Consider the following 6,000-nt stretch of genomic DNA (forward strand, 5'->3'; position numbering starts at 1 on the left):
GCACAGATAAAAGTGGTGTTAACTTTGAGTCTTTGACGAGTTGGTGATATGATTGTACCGTGTAGGAGTAAAATATGTATAAACCTTAGCGTTAGGACTTGTACCAAACGTTTGTAAGAGCAACTAACTAGTATTTGGGATATAAATGTTATGGACCAGGATAAAGTAACTAATATCTTGAGACATAAGGAGTAAATATCTTTAGGTGCAATTAATAAATCATCGTAGCCATGTGTATGGTTCTCGTGGTATGGTTATGATACGTAAATCCCAATTCGAGTGTGCGTTTCATGACTCGACCATAACTCCAAATCAATTAATATTAAAAATACACTTGTTGTAGACCGTGGGTACGGTTCTTGTGACGCAATTCGCAATGTGTACAAAAACAAACGAGTGCGCGACATCGCAACTTGTTCAAACAAATTCCATAAATACTAAAAGCGGTTGAATAAATAATTAAAAGCGGTTTAAAGTAAAAAATGCACAATATGTTTAAAACATGTAATAAATCAGATAATTAGGCCAATTATTAATAATTGAGCGACCGTGCTAAAACCACAGAACTCGAGAGTGCCTTACACCGTTAATAGAATTTCTTACCCGATCTTCTGATTTCACAGACTTTAAAATAGAGTTAAATTTCCTCGATTTGGGATTTAAAATAAACCGGTGACTTGAGACACTATAAATTATTCCAAGTGGCGACTCTGAAATAAATAAATAATCCTATTTGGAATAATGTCACTTAAATTGGAAAAAACTCCATATCCCCCTCAGAAAAAAAAGAGGTGTGATAGCTCTGACGACTCTACTAGGGATGATACCCAGAATATCTGATTCAGAGTTTAGAATTCGAGCTTAGATTAACTGTTATACTTGGCTTTTATTTATTATTTTATTTTTATGTGTTTAAGCCTAATGTGCTAAATGTCGCTTTTTACTGCTTTGATATTGCTTGAACTGTATATAAAACTATTACGAAACTCTTCTTCTCTCTGAATCTTCTAACTCTTCGGGGAAGTGCACGCTAGCGTGACTTCTTTTTTGTTAGTGTCATATCCTTAATTTAGAACGAGGTTCTAATAAGTTACAAAGCCGGATGATCTTTTGGTTACCTGCCCCCGGCTCGATTTATCCGCTCGGGTAATCCAGGTCTAGAACAATACACCCAGGTTTTAAACCTAGAATACTACATTCTATTTTATCATTTTATAAGTATTATCATTTGTAATATCATCACAGATTATGTTATAAACTCTGTGATGATCATTGAATATTTGGTACTCTCCAGTTCTTATTTTTTACATGTTTGTTAGTAGGTGAGGCCTTTTCTTTGTCTCAATAGGATTAGTAAGGTAAGGTTTAGCCCGGTTAGTGTTGCCTTGGTCCTATGCCTTTGGAAAATATCCACACGACTATGAGATTATACGCCCTCGTGAGACTTTGCCAGCAGCTACCCCATGAATCCTCTACATGAGGCTGCCATCATAAGGCATTGTGAGGCGCAGAGGAGTGATTATATAGCCAAGACATATGGGTAACAATGCAGGTGCTGTTGTACCCTTTATTTGTACTCTTCCTAATTGTTGTATTTTTCTTTTCTTTTATTAATAAAAAACTAGCCCTAGGCACTTGCCTAGCGGATTGCCAAAAAAAAAAAAAAGAATAACATAGCCTCATACCGAATCCTTAGTAGGAACGCTTATTTGCATCACGTGAATTTGACTTTGGGGACTCAACATAGGGGTTGAGTCCGTCTAGGACAGATGTGCCCGAAATAAAAAAGACCATTCTGATGCATTTTACGTGCTACTTGTGCATTTATTTGCTTCGTCTTGCATGCTGACCGACTTCTAGAATAGGGAAGAAAAATCAAGAATGATGTGGGAGAGAGAAATCATCCGTTTCTGAAAACCCTGGTGTTCAAAATATCCTAAAACTTTGCCGAAATTTTGAAAAAAAGAAGAAGAAAAAAAGTCATTTCAAGTAAGCCACATTCTCTTGTTGCGTCAAAACTTACCTAACTACGCGGGTCTGATTCTAACCAGATGTGAAATATGTAGGCAAACTTCATCGGTTGCAGCCCCATTTTTTTAAAAAATCCAAAAATATTTTCCTTTAATTCCTTAGAAGCATTTCCTTAGAAAATTAAAAAAAAAAGATTTTTAAACTCAAAAAGTAGTTTCTTTCTTTCTGAAGTCTTTCATACGAAAAAAAAGAAAATAAAAATAAAAATTAAATTCCATAATACGGGTTTCCTTTATTTTGAAATATTTTTCCCAAAAATTCAAAAAATAATAAAAAAAAGAATCAAAAAAAATTCTTTTCCTTCTTTAAAAGTCTTTCTGTCATAAATTTCATAAAAAAAATTGAAAAATTGAAGTCCAAAAATATTTCCTTTTCTCTTTAGAAGTACTTTTGTAAATTAAAAAAGAAAAAAAAAGAAACTCAGAAATCCAAAATATTTTCTTAAAAGTTCTTCTTTCGACAATCCAGAAAACAAATCAAAATCCAAAAAAAAATATTTTTTTCTTTAGAAGTTTTTCTTTTGAAAATTTCAAAAAAAATCAAATCAAAATTAAAAATCCAAAAAATATTTTCTTTCCTCTTTAAACGTCTTTCTTTCGAATATTCAATAAAAAGAAAAAAATGAAAAATGAAATGCAAAAAAAATTATATTCTTTTTTTCTAAACACTTTCATGGAGTGTTATAAGAAAGTTAAGAAAAACAAAGAGGGTTAGTTTGTTTATCTCATTCCTGATTTTTCTGGAACTACGTAATGATCTGATTCATGCGGTATAATAATACGTAGGTAATCCCCATTGGATTCGATCATAGCTATAAAATAAATTGAGTGAAAAATAAACTGAAAAAAGAGAGAAAAAAATTGAGTGAAAAAGAAAGAAAATAGAGACAAAAAAAAGAAAAAATGGAGCAACAAAAAATAAAAGAGTGACAAATAAAAAAGTGAAAAAGAGAGTGACAAAAATAAAGGAGCGACAGAAACAAAACGAGAAGATCAAGAGTGATTAAAGAAAGACATAAATAAAAAACGAGGTACAAAGTGAAAAAGGGTTAGTTTAAGGACGGAATGAAACATGCAACCTTTCAAACACATGGTAGAAGCGTTTAACTGTTTAGGTGCATTGCATCCCAGCGTGTGATTTCCTATCTGTTAAGCGTCTCAAAACTAACAAGGTTGTTGGGTGTGCAAAAGAGCCAGGTTCTATTTAGGTGATTGGTTTTGCTGGTAATCTGACTTTCCATCTTTACTTCACAAGATCCAAAGGCATGGTTCTTATGGCCTTGGTCCCACCATACTATTATCCCCTTCAAGATGTTGCTTATACCGTGGCACTGCCTTCCTATGCAGTGATGAACGCACAACCTTACACGCGGCCACAATATTATACACAAAATCGAGCTCCACCTCCCAGAAATGCCCATCCTTACCATGCTCCAAATAATCCCCAACCAAATGTCCCCCAGTACAATCCTCGCCCAAGAGAGTCTTTCAGAAAGAATCAGTTCACCCCTATTGGTGAATCATATTCAAGGTTTTTCCAAAAGCTAATCATGCTAGGTCTACTGCAGCCAGTGGCCCCGAACCGGCCGAACCCTGAGTCCCCCTTGCACCGAGCTGATGCTAGATGTGAATATCACTCTGGAGTAGTGAGACACAATACACATGACTGTTGGACCCTCAAAAGGGCAGTTGAAGATTTGATTGAAGCTGAAAGAATCGTTCTTCGGGACGAAGAGGCTTATGATGTGACGAACAATCTGTTGCCTGCTTACAACACTGGGCCAATAGTCGGAATGATTTGTGAAGATGAGAAATTTGATCCGGCACTAAAGGTCATTGCAGCCATTGTCGAGACAGAGGAAAAGCCAAAAAAGGGTCGCCAAGCCTGAAAGTTCCCAATCAGACGGGAGTCTCGGTAGCTAGTCTTGCTATCCTTTCTGCGTCCGGATTATCTCAGGGTATGATCCGGATGTTTTACTTTATTGTCTTACTTTCCGATGTAAACTTTTCTATCTTTAAAATTCAAAAAAAAAAAACATCAAAAAATAATCAAATCAGGAATGTCTCTTTTCTTAATCTTGTCACTTTTCTTATTCTCTTTTCAGTTCTGTTAAATGCAGATTTCAATAACTTGACATGCTTGCGGACTTCATGCCCAGATCCTAAAATGTTGTCAGACTTCGAAATAACGAATCAAGAATCAGAATGCAATGAAAATAGGTTTAAGGAAATAAAACAAAGAATCGGAACAGCTAAAGGAAAATTGACTCCAGATTGAAAAGATCCATACACGATAACAAGAATACTGCCAAAGAGAGCGTTGTACCTGAAAAACATCGAAGTAAATATCCTTGAAACAACTGTCAACGCAGGTGTAGTCAAAAGCTACTATGTTTGATCATCTATGTAGCATTAATGCTCCGATTGAGATAACGAAGACTTTTATTTTCGCTACCCAAACACCAATAACCCTTTTCTAAACCCTTTGAGCCAGTTATTTTTCTTTGATTACCCTCTTTGGAACCTGAAAGTGTTAAAAAAAGAAGAAAAAAAGACAAAGAAAATGAAATAAAAAATGAAAAAAGAGAGAAAAAAGGAAAGGAAAAAGAAAGAGAAAACAAAACAAAACAGAAAGAAAAGAAAAAACAAAAGCAAAATAAGAACAAAGTTCCTTGAACTACGTTCGACTTGATTCCGAAAGGATACGTAAGCAACCTCTATATGGGGTTCAATCACACCAAAATAAAAATCCACATTTCTCCAAAAGTTGAAACTGGGGAAGAAGTTATAATAGTTCAGCAATGGTTTCGCCCGAAGGGTTCCAAAGTTGTAATTTCATCCAAATCCTTTTCACCCAAACCCGTTTTCAAAGTCCTTCTGATCAATCAACGAGAATGTTCAAGAATTGGAAGATACAGTCACAGGATCTGATGCGACCAAAATAAGAGAAATGAAATAAGAGAGTCTTGTAAGTGAAAACCCTCATGGGCACCGTAAGGCGATGGAAAGTAAAGAAATTGAAAATGAGAGTCTTGCTAGTGAAAACTCGCAAAGAGCACTATAAGGCGACGATGAGAAGAGAAATGAGAGAGGTCCGTTGTTGAAAACTCGTAAAGGACGCCACTGATCGAAAAAGAAGATCCTCACAGCTATTGGCATCAACAAAGTCTTGGGCGATGTTTTTCTTGGGTTCGAGGCAAAAGTCGTGATGAATTTCTGAGCGTCAACAGTTTACACAGATCAGACATCCATTCCAAAAGGCATGTCATGTTCATTGAAGTCCGCATAACTCCAGATAAGTCTTTCTTTCCTTTTCCCGAAAGGGATACCTCTTGTCTAAATTCATTTGTCCATTCTATTGTTTGTTTTTCTTTGAATCCCTTTCAGTCTAACTCTATTCCGAAAATGAGACAAAGAAGGGATGGCAAGACTGATTTACAGGGCTTTCGTTTGACACGAGCTAATGTGCAAAAAGGCACCCTGTCTCGTCAGGGGCATCAAGTCGACCTCGACTAGCCATTTAGGCCGATGCTTCGAAATCAAAACTCTTGTAAGGAGAAAATCAAATTGAAGTGCATATAAAGGCAAATAAAGTTGAAAAGGATTAGTCCCACGTGGCTAACCCTTTCGGCAAAGGTTTGAAAAGCCAAGGTACCCCAAATGCTCTGAAATTGAAGTTGGAAGAAAGAAGCCAGAAATGAAAGTCCTATGAAGGCGAAATAAAGTTGGAAAAAGTTAAGTCCCATGCGACTAGCCATTGCAACAAAATTTGAGGAGCCAAAATTTCCCTAATGCTCCGAAGTTTTTTTTTTTTAAAAAAGGAAAAAAATAACAAGTCGGAAGGGAAAGGCCTACAAAGGCAAAATAAAGTCAAAAAGTTGATCCCACCGACCAACCGTCATGGAAAAATCTGGAAAAAATAGAGCTTCTTCAGGGTCAGAAATGCAAACTGTATTCAGGAAGCAACTAG

Source organism: Nicotiana sylvestris, chromosome 1, assembly GCF_000393655.2.
Source record: "Nicotiana sylvestris chromosome 1, ASM39365v2, whole genome shotgun sequence".
NCBI lineage: Eukaryota > Viridiplantae > Streptophyta > Magnoliopsida > Solanales > Solanaceae > Nicotiana > Nicotiana sylvestris.